At 39.9% G+C, this 16,466-nt stretch overlaps 1 long non-coding RNA gene across 5 annotated transcripts in view; it reads left to right on the forward strand.

Moving 5' to 3' along the window:
* Nucleotides 1-926: 926 nt before the first annotated feature.
* LOC102133425 (uncharacterized) overlaps nucleotides 927-16,466 on the forward strand; it is a 150,568-nt gene continuing 135,028 nt past the window's right edge. For all 5 annotated transcript variants that reach the window (XR_012414506.1, XR_010587297.1, XR_006698641.2 and 2 more), the window contains exons 1-2: nucleotides 927-1,369; nucleotides 13,776-13,907. This is a non-coding gene — a long non-coding RNA (uncharacterized lncRNA). The remainder of the gene's footprint in view (nucleotides 1,370-13,775; nucleotides 13,908-16,466) is intronic.

Below are 16,466 nucleotides of genomic sequence, written 5' to 3' on the forward strand. Positions count from 1 at the left end.
ATTAATATATAATTAATATAGTAATATGTATACGATCCATATGTTCATTATAAGTGTCATTAATTGATCCGTGAAATGGGGGCTGAAGACCCCAGAGACGGCCCTCCTTACAGTTAAACCCGGTGCTGTTTCTCTAGCAGGGACTGTGCCTCTGTGACCCTGAGGCTGGAATCCCTCTGCAGGAGTGGAAAGAAGTCAGAAGGAGCTCAGCTCGCTGAGCACCTGGACGGTGCCCCTGCACTTCTTACTTGAAGAAAGTCCCTAATATGTTCACTCCAGCGTTAGGAGAATTTGGAGCATATGACGGTGGCTCCCCTGCTTCTGCACACCCCTAACCCGGAATTGGAGGGGATAATTTGCGTCACTACAAAAAGCTTTCATGGGCAGATAGTTCTCTCGAGCGCGCAAAATGTTTTCAATTCCATTTTCCAGCAGAGCAGCTGGAGTCTCTGGAATTTCTACGTCCCATGCTGCTGCCTTCCACCTAGCACAGGACAGGACCCCGGAGGGCGGGGCCCCTGCAGAGAGCCCTTCTCTAGGACCGGGCACCTGCCTAGGGAGCCTGAGATGAGGTCGGCCTTGGCTCATCACCTGGAGAGAGTGGATCTAGGAGGTCCGGGCATCGCTACGCTGGGCCCAGCCTGGGTGGAGCCCCCAAGGCGGGAGGGTGGAGCCTCGCGGACCCTGGCTGGGGACAGGGCAGAATCCAGGCCTGGGGAGCTCCGGGTGAGACGGGGAGTCCTCAGCCCAGTCAGCTGTGAGGCCACGGGACCCTGGGACAGGGCGGGCTCTGGCCACTAAATAGCAAAGCAGGCAGAGACATCCTATGCCGTTCCATGTGGGAGCCTCAGACTCTCAGGAGTCCTGACTGGCCCCGGGGTCGTTGGCCACGTTTGCATCCGGGTCAGGTAGGGTCAGGCTCCCCCGTTTCCCGTGGGCTCTGAGGAGAGAAGGGAACCGGAAGGTTCTGGTCCTGTGCGAGGTGTGTGGAGAGTTGCTTTTCCAGCAGAAATACCAACTCCCGCATTTAAGTTTAGGCAGTTGACCAACTTGGAAAAGCTTTGAACTTTTGTTTGGCGTTGAAGCCACACGATCTGTCGCCCGTGGAAACAGCAGAATTCCATAAGGACCGAGTGGGGAACCCACACTCTCTACGGGGCTCCAGCCACAGGCCGTCTCTTGCTTGACTTCTGACGCGAACGGAGTAGAACATGTTGCCATTTGTTTGTTGACATCGCGGATGAAGGAGCAGAATCCATTTTGCGGGGAAAGATGTGGAGACACTGTTGGATACAGCCGCAGGGGATCACTGGGTGCCTTAAGGAGAGCGGTTGCTACTTCGTGCTGGGGCAGAAGAGACTCGAGTGAGGTGAGGACTGAGTTGCAGGTGGGGGTGAGGAAATGGAGAGAGCAAAGTAGCAGTTTTAAGGAAGTTTCTGGTGGGGAGAAAGAGTTACATGAGTAATGAGAAGGATACAGAGGGCTTTTTTTTGGTTTTATTTTTATAAAGATGGAGTCTTGCTCTGTCGGCCAGGCTGGAGTGCGGTGGCGCGATCTCAGCTTACTGTAAACTCCGCCTCCTGGGTTCCAGCGGTTCTCCTCTCTCAGCATTCCGAGTGTAACTGGGATTACTGGTGCCCACCACCATGCCTGGCTATTTTTTTTTTTTTTTTTTTTTGAGATGGAGTCTCGCTCTGTCGCCCAGGCTGGAGTGCAGTGGCGCGATCTCGGTTCACTGCACGCTCCGCCTCCCGGGTTCCCGCCATTCCCCTACCTCAGCCTCCCGAGTAGCTGGGACTACAGGCGCCCGCCACCACACCCGGCTAATTTTTTGTATTTTTAGTAGAGACGGGGTTTCACTGTGTTAGCCAGGATGGTCTCGATCTCCTGACCTCAGATGATCCGCCCGCCTCGGCCTCCCAAAGTGCTGGGATTATAGGCGTGAGAGCCACCGCGCCAGGCCAGACAGATTTTAAAACAATTTTTAATGCTGATGCGTATACACAGAAGATAGATTGAATATACAGTAGAAAGGAGATAATTTATAGGCCGGAGTGCTTAATGATGGAGAGCTGGCATGGATGAGTTCCATGGTACCTGGGGAAAAGCTGAGCTGAAACAAACCTGAGGCACCTGCTCCTGGTTAACAGGAGAGAAGGAGAAAATGGTGAATGAAATGCAGGCGAGTTTGTAGAATGGCAATACAAATCTGAGCTAGATCAATGGCTGATCTCTCAAAGAAGTTAGAAACAGGGGCTGCTGTTGAAAAATAGAGAGCTTTTAGAAGTGAAAATATTTGAAATAATCATTGCAGAGAATAGGAAAATGAATTCATTATAGCTTGCAGACTTTAATAGATTGGAAGGGGATGAAGTCTCTTTCTTTTGTGCTTTGTTTTAATCTAGAGATATTTTTCTCCTGAACATTTCTATATTTATTGTAAAAATACACCATCTTTTTAATTTACAGAATTTTAGAAATGATTGTGAATGAAAATATAAAAAATCTTCCCTCTGAATATGAGGTGGCCTATCTGTCTACTACTTATTTTTTTCCCATTTGCCATTTCTATGACCAGCTGGTAGAGTTTGACATAAACAGTGGTTTCAAAAAGAAATACATATGTCTTTGTTTGCTGTTGCTTATTATGGAATACCTGAACCTGGGTAGTTTATAAAGAAAAGGGGCCAATTGTATGGTGACGGGTGCATGCGGTCTCTCTTCTTAAAAAGACCCCAATCCCATTCCCGTGAAAACCCAATGGGTTAATTAATTTATGGGCCCTTATGACCTGTGGTCACTTAAAGCCCCCACCTCTCTATACTGCCAGATGGGGAATTAAGTTTCAGCAGGAGTTTTGGAGGAGACAAATATTCAAACCATAGCAATATAATGAACAAAAATTAAACAAAAGAATAAACTATTATGGTCTAGCAACCCTACTTTGCCTTAGAATGAAAATGACTGGAAAAGTTTTTTTTTTGATTCATGTAATTTAATGTAAAAATAATGAGTAAAAAGACAGTGCAAGATAATAAAAACAAGCTGCATTTCGGAAGGACTTTATAAAACTATTACTTTACATTTTAGAAGTTCTGATTGCATTGTAACTTTCATGTATCTTCCACTTTTTATTTTACTAGAAAGAGTTACAATGATTGGTTTCTGATTATTTGGTTCAGGTGCCAAGGAAACTTAAATTCATATTAATCCATTGATCTATCTTTCACTTATTAATTTGTGAGATGTCAAAGAATTCTGCATATGCATTTTTTGTTGAGTATACATATTAAAACACATTTTCACTCTGGTTTGCACTTCTACTTTCTGATATTGAATTGTTCATAATTTTAATGTAATTTATCACTATCTTCTTTTACAGCTAAATTTTTTGTGTTCTGTTTAGAAAGTTTTGCCTGTTCTTAAAATATATTCTTGTATATTACCTTTTAGAAGGTTTATTGTTCTTTTATGAATTAGATATAAAATCCACTCCGAAGGGATTTTTGTCCATTGTATAAAGTGGGGGTCAACATATTATTTTTACTGTGAATATCCACTTTAGCCATTATAATTTATTCAAAATCATAAATAAATCATGATGTTCTTTACAACACTGCAGTACCAGCTTCTGAATAAATTACATGTCCATTTATGTGTGGGTCTGTTTCTAGATCCTATAACAGTCCATGCTCTACTTATCTCTGTCAGTTGACATCTTTCTAAAAATTCTTTCAACTTTGCTATTCTTGTTCAAGCTTATCTGGGCTATTCTTGGCTATTTGCATTTCCAAATGGATTTTTGCTTCATAATTTAAATCTCTATAGAGACCTGCTGGAATTTTAATTGAGATTACATATATCAATTTGAATAAAATAGAGATCTTTAAACTATCGAGCATTTCAGCTCATTTACGTGGTATATCTATGCATTTATTTGTCCTCTTAAATTTCTCTTAATTATGTTAAATAATTTTCTACACAGAGGCCTTACAAAACTCTTGTAACAGTTATTCCTTGCAATTTCAGGGTTTATGTCTTATTATAAGCAATATTTTTAAAATTTTATTTTCTAATTGTTGTATGCAGAGATATAATAGATTTTTGCATATTGATCTTTATTATGGACTGAATTGTGTTTCTTAAAATTCATATATTGGAGTCTTGATACTCAATATCTCAGAACGTAACTGTATGTGAATTTAGGGACTTTAAAGAAGTAAGTAAGGTTAAATGAGGTCATATGGGTGAGACTCTAATTTGGTAGAACTAATGTGAAGAGGAAGAGGAAATTTGGACACAAAAGAGACACTGGAATTAAGTGTTCATGGAGGGACAGCCATGTGAAGTAGCAGCAGGCAGATGGCCATCTGCAAGCCAAGGAGAGACGTTTCTAGGGAAACCAGTTCAGTTGACACCTCCATCTTGGACTTTTGCCTCCAGAACTGTGAGACAACACATTTCAATAGTTTAAGCCTCCCAGTCTGTGATATTTTGTTATGGCAGCCCTAGCCGACTAATAGAACCGTGTATCCATAAACTTTGCTAATATATGCATAATATATAAATGCATATGTATAATATATACATAATGTCTATAAATATATGCAGAAGTATATAATGTGATCTCTGCAAATAGTGACAGATTTATTTCTTCCTTTCCAATCTTTAAGCCTGTTTTATTTAAATTTCTTGTATTATTGCCTCGGCTAGGACCTCCAATACAACACTGAAGAAAAGTTTGTTTCATACATCATCCCTGATCTAAGGGCAAAGTTTCAACAGTTTCTTGTTATGTATGTTTTCCTTTTTAAGTTATTTGAAGTAAATCTTTAACACATAAAATTTCATTGTATTTCTATTTTCAAAGGGTTTTGTCAAAATATTGGTAGAAAGTTTTCAAACGATTTTTTCTGAATATTTCTCAGATTCAGAAAAAGGTTGCAAGATATTTTACATTTTTGTTTTTATTTTTGTAAATCCAGTCTGCCAAACTTTTTTATTTGGAGTATGTAATTGGTTTATACTTAATGTAATAACATATACTTGTGCTTAAAAATGTATCATTTTCTGATTAGTTTTTTTTTTATTTTTAACATCAGTTCTATATTTCTCCTTTTCTTTAATGACTATTTTTTGTTAAATATTTTCATTGCTTTTTTTAAATAAAATAATAATTTTAATGTATACAGTTTCTATTTTGAGTAGTTACCCAGAGTTTACAACATGAATCCATTATTTATGAAGTCTGGTGTGAATTCCTATTTACTTTCAATGATCTTCAGACCTTTTAACTCCATTTACTTACTTCCCTCTCATATCTTGTACCTTTGTTGCCCTGTATTTCATTCTCTAGATATTTCAAAGCAAATGCATTATTATTTTATAAAGTCCATATGCTTTAGGTTTACCTACATATTTATCATTCTTCTTGCTTTTTATTACTCCCATTGTCTTTATCCTTCCTTCTGGGATAATACTGTTTTTTTTCTAGGAAGTGTTCTTTGGTTACAAATTCTACTAGGTTTTACTTGTTAGGAAATGTCTTTATTTTGTCTTTGTTTATAAATGATGCTTTTCATGTGTATAGAAATCTAAAGTGACATTTATTTTCTTTCAACCCTCTGAATATTGCATTTTCAAGTTTTCTGACCTCTCTTTTTTTCTGTTGAGAAGTCTTTTCCTTGAAAATACAGATAGGAGCCTAAGAGAGATATGGGACATGGTGAAAAGGTACATGTGGAACTGGCACTGTATAATAGGGGAGGAGAAAAAAAGGAGGGGGGAATCAATATTTGAAGAATTAAGGCCTAAAACTTTAACCAATTGAGAGATATCAAACCACAGATTAAAACTCAATAAATCCTAAATCAACTATGTATAAAGAAAAACACACCAAAGTCAGTGTAATAAAACTGATGAAACTACATACAGAAAGAAAATCACAAAAGTGGCCATTTTTTGAAGGCGTACATAAACAAGTTATTTATTTTTATTTTTCGAGGCCTTTCTAATTGTTCTTGGTGGAAGAGTTGGTCTGCAGCAAGCTAATCCACAATGACCCAAAATAAGAAAATACACTGATGATAGTTTTTAAATTTTTATTATTTATGTATTTATTTTTAAATGCAGCCAGTTCAATATGAAGTCAAATAACAGGAAAAAATGCCCACAGGAATATCATATAATACATGGATGATTTTCATGCATCCATTATCCCTTAGTCCACAGAATGTGCAATAGCTCCTGGCATGGAAGGACAGTGGCCCATGGGCCCATAGCCAGTATGGAGTGGTCAGGACGTTCATGTTAAAGAGACCAGGACTGGGAGTCCGTGGGGTGGCTGGAATCTGACTCTGCTAAGTGTGAGCTCTGGAACCCTGGAGGAATTACCATTTTTTCTCCTTGTTTTCCTCATCTGTGGAATAGGTCTACTAACAACTCTTCCTTCCCCGTGGTATAGATGTCTTACGTAAACTTCGCAGCAGCATTATAGAAAGGGGATTTAAAACAATGGTTTTTTTTCTTCCTCATAATTGTGTTATTCTGTATAGAGGACAGAGATTTATATATGAGAAAACAAAACCAAATGTATTCTCTGGATAATTTTGTATTATCTATAGAACCGGCACTACTTAAAATGCCCATGTGTTTTCAGTCCTTAAAGTTTCATGAACTTTAGGGGCTCATAGAGAAGGTAAACTATTTTGACACCATTGACTATATGCAGGTAGCTCAAGGTACAGTTGGTTCTGAACAGCCTGGAAACATGAGACACAAGGTCAAATTATCTGTTTTCCAGGAGAGAGCACCTACGGGAGACTTGGTGTCCCAGCAAGGTCACTGCCAGAGCTTTTTGGAAGTTGGAAGCATCTCTTTCAACCTTAGGAAGATTCATTCGAGTACTAGAGAGGTGAACATCGCTCATCTCCCTGAAACAAGTTGATTCTTAATTACTTACTGCTCTAGTCACACCTCAAGTTCTAGAGAAGGGAACTAATGCATATATATAATCTTACTAGTGTTGTTGTTATCAGTATTTTTTCCTTCCTTCCTTCCTTCCTTCCTTCCTTCCTTCCTTCCTTCCTTCCTTCCTTCCTTCCTTCCTTCCTTCCTTCCTTCCTTCCTTCCTTTTTCTTTCTTTTCTCTCTCTCTCTTTCTCTCTCTCCTTTCTTCTTCTTTTCTTTTCTTTTCTTTTCTTTCTGATGGAGTCTTGCCCTGTTGCCCAGGCTGGCATGCGGTGGTGCACTCTTGGCTCACTGCAACCTCCTCCTCTCAGGTTCAAGTGATTCTCCTGCCTCAGCCTCCTGAGTAGCTAGGACTACAGGTGGACACCACCAGGCCCAGCTAATTTTTGTATGTTTAGTAGAGGCAGGGTTTTGCCATGTTGTTCAGGCTGGTCTCAAACTCCTGACCTCAAGTGATACACCCAACTTGGTCTCCCAAAGTACTGGGCTTAAAAGCATGAGCCACTGTGCCTGGCCTCAGTATTTTTTCATACAGATTTGGTGGAAATAGCATCTCTAATACTCTTAACAGCATTCAAAAATGGCACTACTATATTGATGTAATGGTGTAAACTACAAATTTCTTTTTATGTATACATGAGTGAATGAAAGATGCATGACAAAATGAATCCATCACTTCACATCTTGTAAAGAAAGGGATTTACAGAACCAATTGCTGAGCGAAATTCCCCTACAGGATAAGTGATTACAGATGGCTTGTGTGCTCCCAGTGAGAGCAGCCATCCTTCCTCCCTGCCAGCCCTGAGAATAGAGAATTATGAAAGCAGATAAGGCTGAAGGAAAGGAATTTAGGGGGTATTATTAATAATGAAGAGGAGATGACAAGTTGAAATGTGGTGATGATCAAAACCTAAAAGCTTTGTAGCTCCAAATTGTGATGCATTTTATTGAGAAGCCCTGTATGGTTTTATTGGTATAACTATAGTGTAAAGTTTCCTTTTATAATTGCCGTCCTTGGAAAAAAAAGGCTAAAATGGCATTTTTATTGTGTTGTGGTTATAGAAACCTGCCATTTTCTGGTAAACTAATAGTGTACTTCCCGTAAAGGCAAACAAAAGAAAAAGAAACCAAAATACTGGCTACAAAATAAAAGTAGGGTATAATTAAAATAATTATTGTAACTTAAATTGAAGGAATAAAATATAAATTGTTTTAGGAGTGGCCCATGTAGGGAAACTTCAGAAAAATACCAGAAGCAAAAAACAACTTATGATTTTGAGGCTGAAGTATAATCACACAATCTTATCAGATGCAATTAATATTAGAGAAATTCGATAGGACAATGAAATAACTAATATTGAGTAAAACCCGAATCAGATTTCTCTCTTAGCACCAACCAAGGCCTTGCCTTCATTTCTTTTTGTGAAATTGGTGGATTACATTACTCTTTCTGAGAGAAAGGAAGAATTATCAAAACATTTCTAATAAGATTTGCCCGTGCATGTGGGTTCAAATAAAGAACCTCTTACGTGCTCTTCCTGGTGCTGCCTCTCCCTCATCCAGCCCTCTTCCTGTGTCTCCTAATGTCGCTGCCCCTTTGCTCTCTGAGGTGTAGCCCTGATGACTTCTTATCTGAGGACAGTGGCATTAGCTCCTCCCTGTGCCTAGGCTGTCTCTTCCACTCTCCCTGTCTCACTTCCATCTTTCCTGCCCGTCTCAGCATAAACCTCACCCTGCCAGGTGTCCTGGACTCCTGGTCTAAATCAGTCCTCCTGCCCCAGGTATTCTTTTTATGGCTGTCCAATCTCTTCACTAATAGGACCTTTCATATCTTGGAGTAATGAATATATTAGTTTTCTTGTGTGTTTATTATCTGTCTGCCCTGCTTGATAGAAATCTCCTTCATGGCAGGAACCAAATTCCTTTTGGTTACTAGACATGGACTTTGTGCCTAGCACGTGGCCTAGTGTTGTTCCTTTAAATATTGGCTGCTTGGAACATGGGGCAGTGTCCTCAGTCACTATAGAATGAAATTCCATGAAAACCTGATGATTCTTTTGTGTTAGGCTCTAATTTCTTTTTAGAAAAACTTTAGAACGTTTTTATTTATTGCCTTTGAATCCCACAAACAGCTGTGAAGTTGAAGGGATAGTTGTCCCCATTTTATATGGGAGGAACTTGAAGCCAGAAATAAAATCACTTGTCCTAAGTTACATGAAAAGTGGCAGACTCTGGTCTCAAGACCAGTGTTCATGTCTAGTCATATTCTTTATATCAATAGTGATAACCTGTCATTGAGTAAGTACTGCCCTGAGTTTAATTCATCTTTTGATCCTACTATCAAAACAATATTCTGATTACCTTAATAAATAGAGAAGTGAGAATCCCCACAGCAATATCTATTTCCAGAAGAGCTTCTACAAATTCTGGCATGCTGGAAGCCTGCAAAATGCTAAAAAAAAAATACTGAAAAATAGTAATGATTCCTTTTGCTAGATTCTTCCTATACAATATAGTCTTTCCAGCAGTGGAGAGAGGTAGAATTATCTCCTTCTTGTAGAAATGAGAAAAACCGAGGCTCAAGAAATTATGGAAATTGTCTTTTGGTCACACAACAGATAAATATAAAGATTAGATTTGAAGTCGGGTATCTATGATCTACTCCAAAGCAACACTTGATCCACTGATCCACTGAATATTAGACCTCAGAGAGTAACCCTTTGTGCCTCCAAATTAATTTCTCCAATAAAGACACTGACATCCTAACAAAGAGTCTTCACATCACACAAATTTCTATGTTTACAATGACCCTCGTAAGCATTCCTTAGCAATACTTACTATTTTGCAATTAATTTACAATTATTTTTCCGTATTAATTCATTTCTTTTTCTGAATGACAATCATCAGTTTTGATGAGATGTGAAACAAGCTTGAATTGAGGTAATCAAACAGCCTGTATTATTCTGTTTGGACTACCATAACATACCACAGACTGGGTGGTTTAAACAGCAGGAATTTGTTTTCTTACAGCTCTGGAGGCTGAAAGTTCAAGATCAAGGTGTAGGCAGGATTGGTTTCTGATAAGGCTTCTTTCCTTGGCTTGCGGTTGGTGGTTTCTCTCTGTGTCCTCACATGGCCTTTTGTGAGAGTGGAGAGGGGGAGGGGGAGAGAGAGAGGAAGGAAGCACATAAAGGAAAAGGAGAAAGGGAGGGAGGAAAGAAAGAGGAGAGAAAGACAGATGTAGTGGCTCATGTCTATAAATCCAGCACTTTGGGAGGCCAAGGCAGGTGAATTGCTTGAGTTCAGGAATTGGAGGCTAGCCTGGGCAACATGGTGAAACCCCATCTCAACAAGAAATGCAAAAATTGGTTGGGTATGGTGGTGCATGCCTGTAGTCCCAGCTACTAGGGAGGCTGAGGTGGAAAGACCGCTTGATGCCGGGAGGTTGAGGCTGCAGTGAGCTGTGATGGTGTCACTGCACTCCAGTCTGGGTAACAGAGCAAGACCCTGTCTCAAAAAAAAAAAAAAAAAAAAAAAAGAGGAGGAGGGGAGAAAGAGAGAGAGTGAGGCAGACACACACACACACACACACACACACACACACAGGCCCATAGATTTTTTGATATTTCTTTCTCCTCTTATAAGGACATCAGTCCTATGGGATTAGGGTCCCACCTATAGGATCTCATTTAACCTTAACTACCTCCTTAAAGACTCTTTCTCCAAATACAGTCACATTAGGGGTTAGCGCTTCAGCCTATGGCTTTGGGTGGATGCAGTTCAGTCCCTAATCCAGCCCCTTCCCTTTGCTTGTAGTTGTCTTGTTTCTATGGCTGCAACAACTGTCCTCTGAAGGACTGCCTACATTAGCAGGGCTCAGCCATTTCTAAGATAACAGAGGTTAAAAGGGTGCTTTCTAAAAGTTTACTTAGGTGTAACTGAACTTTGGAGGGTTTAAAGTAGATCATGCTTATTTCACTCATTTTTAAACCCTGAAAATTCTTTCTATGCAATATTCTTGGGGAGAGGTTGGTATTGTGTTTTAGTCAGCATTGGGACTATTTGATATTTGTTTCATCATGTTTTAATTTGTGAATTTGATAAAATGGCATCTTCAAGTTGATTTCATTTTGGATACACTATGGGATTTTTCAAGAAAGTATTTCTAGCTTCAACTATAGTAACTACTACTTAAAATTACATATATTTGAAATTTATTTGAAGTTTATTTGAAATTTATTTGAATCTATGAAGTTTAGATTCTTGAAATATTGGCTATTATCTTTTTAATAGTAATTTAATATTTCAAACTAAGTTGAAATATTATCGATGACCTGTGGCATCTTTGAACTTGCACTCTAAGAGTGGGATGATTACGCAAATGAGTTCCCCCATGGTAATTTACAAAGGTACATAACTTGTGGTGATACCTAAATCACTTCTGGCATGGTGCTTCTAAGTACGGAGGACTTTAATGCTAGGAAGATCATTCTTGTTTCTACATTATCAGTTTACTGAGGAAATTGTCTCAATTCAAGAAATAGTTGTAGCACATGGGCTAGTGTGTCGAGTGATGTCCTGGTACTGCCAGAGGTATTGTCCGTAAGTAACCACTCGTTAAGTCTAAAGAAAAAAGCATGGCCATATGTAAACACGAAGCCCATTCTAGTGGAGAATATCATAATAAAAAGAAGCACAGAAGGCAATCACAGATTAGCAGATGGGAATGCTACCTCTGTCTGTGAACGAGGCTTCATGATGGAGTAATATGGCTGCTCCACTTCAAATGGAGGGAGCTGGAAAGTGGGAGGACATGAGCCGAGACATGGGAATGCCCAGGTTGGAGGATTTTCTGTGGTCTTAGCATGCCCATATTGTACTCTCAGAGAAACTAGTGAGGAGATTGTGAAGGGCTTGGGCTGTTGGGCTGAGGGGCGTGCAGGCCACAAGGAACCATTACTTAGTTTGAGGAATATCAGTTGTGAACTATCCGTCATCCCCAAGGAAACATGCTGGTTGGATGAGATGGCCCCCACCCTTGAGGGGCTTCTGCCTGATGTGGGAGATGGACTTGATGGACTAATAGAGTCAATGAAGTGGTGGATGCAATTCCAGAGACGTGAATAAGCTGTTGAGGGAGCCAAGAGGGGCCTTTCCAAGGTCAGACCAGTAGATTCTTTCCTGGTAAACAGAGTGGATAATTAAGGATAGTTGCAAAAACAAAGTAATTTTACCATTATTAGTAGTGGACATATTTCCTTTTCAAAATTATGTTACAAAGGGGAATAACAAAGTCATGAGTTTACATTCTTATTTTGTTCTGAAATGATATGTGGTAATTTATTATTCCAACAACTGACTTTTCCTAATTGGAAGAGAGAATATTACTTTTAATGCTTTAACTCAAAATGTTCTGAGCTCTACAAAATGAATATATACATTTTTAAAGTTAGAATTTACAAATGCCAGATCTATAATTTACTTCTTCTGGGATTAAAAAGTGTTTGGAAGCTTTGCCTTTTAATGAAAATAATTTCAGTCACATTAATAATTCATTGTTTTAAACATTGAATAAAATGAGTTATTCAAGAACAGAAAATATTCAAATTTACTTTAAAAAAACTTGTGAACAATTTATGTTATGCGGTTTACTAATCTAACTGTTGAGTAATTGGTTTATCATTTTAAAAATCCAAAAGTGAAACTGGAATGCTCAGGCTTTGTGTTCCATCTTTGTAATCGACCTGCCTTGTTAGATTCCAAACTGGTTCCATATCTTTCAGGTTTTGATACATGAGAAGAATTTTAACCTGGACTTTCTCTCTAGTAGCAATCAATGTATGGAGTATGCAATTCATGGTGCCACAAGGAAAAAGAAACCCACGCTTTTGTCATAAATACAAATCAATTACTTTTTGCTTATTTTACACCTTTGAATCATGTATTTGTTCATCATTAAGATTTTAGTGTATATAAGGACAAAGTGTTAGCTACTGAAAATAATGCAAAATGCTGAGAGATGAAGAGCCTTTTTTCATAAGGGCACAGTCTATTTAGGGATACTGAATATATAAACAGATGTGTATGACAAAACGGAAGCAGGGCGAGTTCCACTGGAGAGTCCACGACTTTAAGGAAGACAGAGGAATGAGTGACTGCTTCTGCCTGGAGAGTCAGTTACCTTGGAAATAGGAGAAAATGGGTTTGTCCTTGAAAGATGATATTAGAGCGGAACTGTTCTTTCCTGCTCGGATGTTTCCTTCTGTGTGGAAAGAGCCTAATTATTGTAACATGCTGATGTCTGTCCCCCTTTCCTCTCTCCGCACTAGGATTTATGAAATTACCGCATTGATGGTTAATGAAGAATGTCACTGTTGACTGTGAACCTCCCTTTTTTTCTCTGGGGTGTGAGCTTGCCTGCAGGGAGGCAGTTCTGCTCTGCTGGTTTAGGCTTTGTCTTACCTGGGCAGGTGGCTCTAGTCCAGAGGCCTGCCCCAGTTGGTCATGACCCATGACTGGGTGGATAGGTCTGTGAAACTCTGAAATTAGTTGGCAGTCCCAGTTGACCTGTAATCAGTTTTCTACCTTATTCTGTGTTAGAACCTTCCAGGCAGTCATTGAAATTCCTTGTCACCTTGCATGGAAATGGCACAGTGTCCTGGTGCTGGGCTGAGCTACATTTTCCAGCCTCCTTTGCTGTTGGACGTGTGCTGCCTGGTGAGGGAGTCACAGCCATGGGACATGAGAAGTGACACCAAGGCTTCTGAGCATTATGTGTGACCTTCCTCTTCACTCTTTTCCCTACAGTGGCTGGATGCAGATGAAGATGAAGCCCTGGGGATGGGTGTGCTGTGAGTTGAAACGATCCTGGGCTCTGAGTCATTGTGTGGAGCAGTCCTACACGCCAACAAAACCACGTGCCTTGGACTGCAATTTTTAGTAAGTACTCGATATTTTTTTCATATACATAGTAAAAACATATAGAGGGTTGTAATGGTCCAATGGGTGCTGATTGGTTGGGTTGGGGATGGAATCATAGGTGGTTGAATTTAGGTTTCCTTGGTGTCTTCTGTTCCTGGGTGGGATTGCAGAAAATATTGAGCCAAATTACAGGTCTGGGTGGTGTCAACTGATCCATCAAGTGCAGGGTCTGCAAAATATCTCAAGCACTGATATTAGGTTTTATAATAGTGATGTTATCCCCAGGAGCAATCTGGGGAGGTTCAGACTCTTAGAGCCAGAGGCTGCATGACCCCTAAACCTTAATTTCTAATCTTGTAGCTAATTTGTTAGCCCTACAAAAGCAGACTGGTCCCCAGGCAAGAAAGGAGTCTTTTTGGGAAAGGATTATTATCAGTTTTCTTTCAGAGTCAAACTATAAACTAAATTCCTTCCCAAGATTAGTTTGGCTGATGCCCAAGAATGAACAAAGACAGCTTAAAGGTTAGAAGCAAGATGGAGTCTTTCACTTTCACAATTTCCTCAGTTATAATTTTTGCAAAGGTCATTTCAGGGTCAGAAGCAATTATGTTTCTAGGCTAATTTAGTCCTGTATTTGCAGGTCCTGTTGACTTGAGATACTGCGTAAATTAGTAAACACAAACAGCATCATTTGGTTCAATATGGGGCACCTTATTTTAACTATTTTATTAATTAATGACAAACATGTAGCAATTAGGTTATTTCTACCATCTCAAAAATGGCTAAATTGCTCTAAATAATTCTGTTTCTGATTTGTGGTGAACATTTTGGTGAATTGGCACACCGTTGACTCTCACAGTGACAGGGAATGCCCTGAGCGGGTGCGGTGGATTTGTTGGACCTATGCAGCAACACCTGCCATGTCCCTGAGGTACAGGGTAGTGTGCTGTTGCTGTTACATGGTTAGAGCCAGAGAACAGGAGTCTGGGAAAAGTGGATAAGGGAAAAACTCTACCTCTTACTAACTGTACAACCTCGGCAAGCTATTTAACCTCCATGATCCTCGTTCTCTTCATTGGTAAATCAAGAGCAAACAGGGTTCTCACCTTATAAGGATGTTAAGGGTTGTAATTTATGTGATTCATGCAGACAAAAGTTGGCTCCCAGCACGTTCCAGATGAGTCATAGATATCATTGAAGTTGTTCTAAATGTTGAGAGACTCCCATCACATCTGCAGCTGGCCCCACGGAGAGTCTGGGTCAATGCACAAGTTTGAAGTAAACACAAATGAGGCAAGCAGGCATGAACATTCAGAGGTAGAGGGGTAGAAAGTATGTTCAGGAATGGCCAGGGTGAGAAGGTGATTTTTGAACAAAGACCTGAAGGACATAGGGGGATTAAGGCCCTGTATACACCTGCTCATGCTGTCCCAGCAAATCAGAGAGTGGGTGCTTAAATAATAGAAGTTTGTTTTCTCATAATTCTGGAGGCTGGAAGTTCAAGATAGGGGTGTTAGCAGGGCGTCTGCTCTGAGGCCTTTCTCCTTGGCCTGTAGATGCCTTCTTCTCCCTGTGTCTTCTCCCTTTGTCTTCCTAGAGTCTTCCCTCTATGCATGTCTGTGTCCAAATTCACTCTTCTAATAAGGACACCAGTCATATTGAATGGAGACTTTATTTTAACTCTACCTCTTTAGAGGTCAAGTCTTCAAATACGGTCATATTCTGAGATAGTGAGGGTTTCAACATATGAATTTTGGGGCATACACAATTGAGCTCATCATTAGAGCTAAGAATAGAAACTGCCTTGTGGGTTCTAGAACTGAAACCAGTGCCCTCCCTAGGACAGAGGGAAAGGATAGAGAGCATGAAGGAGATATGGGCCAAGGCAGATAGGCCAGGTCAGCTGGCAGAGGGGTGGGTTGGGGTGTGGAGGATCTGGTTTTACTCTGAGTGATGGGAGCTGATAGAGGAGGGACAGGACCTGACTTAGATCTTAAAGGGGCCCCTCCATTCTGTGGATAATAGGTGGCAGGGGGTCTGTGCAAGGCCAGTCAGAGCAGTAGAGCTGTCAGGAAGTTACTGCTATTTGATGCTATGCTCAACACAGCAGTGCTTAGATCATGGACCTGTGGTGGATGTCATAAGAAATGATCACATTCTGGGTCTATTTTGGTGTCATACAGAAAGGATTGGCTGAGGAACTGGATGTGAGGGATGTGAGAAAGAAGGATTTGTTTTGAAATATGTCTACATTGTGGAGTGACAAAATTGGCCTAATTAACATTTGCATTACCTCACACACCATTTTTTTGTGGTGAGAGTACTTAATTCTCTCAGTGATTTTCAAGAACACATTGTTATTAACTTTATTCTTTATGTTATAGACTAGATTTCTTGAACTTATTCCTCTTATCTAACTGAAATTTTGTGTCCTTCAACCAACATCTCCCCCATCCCATGCTTCCCACCCCAGCTCCTAGCAAACACCATTGTACTCTTTGCTTCTACAAGTTCAATGTTTTTTGGATGCACACGTAAGTGACAACATGTATTTGACTTTTTGTTTCTGGCTTATTT

This window comes from Macaca fascicularis, chromosome 6 (assembly GCF_037993035.2).
Source record: "Macaca fascicularis isolate 582-1 chromosome 6, T2T-MFA8v1.1".
Lineage (NCBI taxonomy): Eukaryota > Metazoa > Chordata > Mammalia > Primates > Cercopithecidae > Macaca > Macaca fascicularis.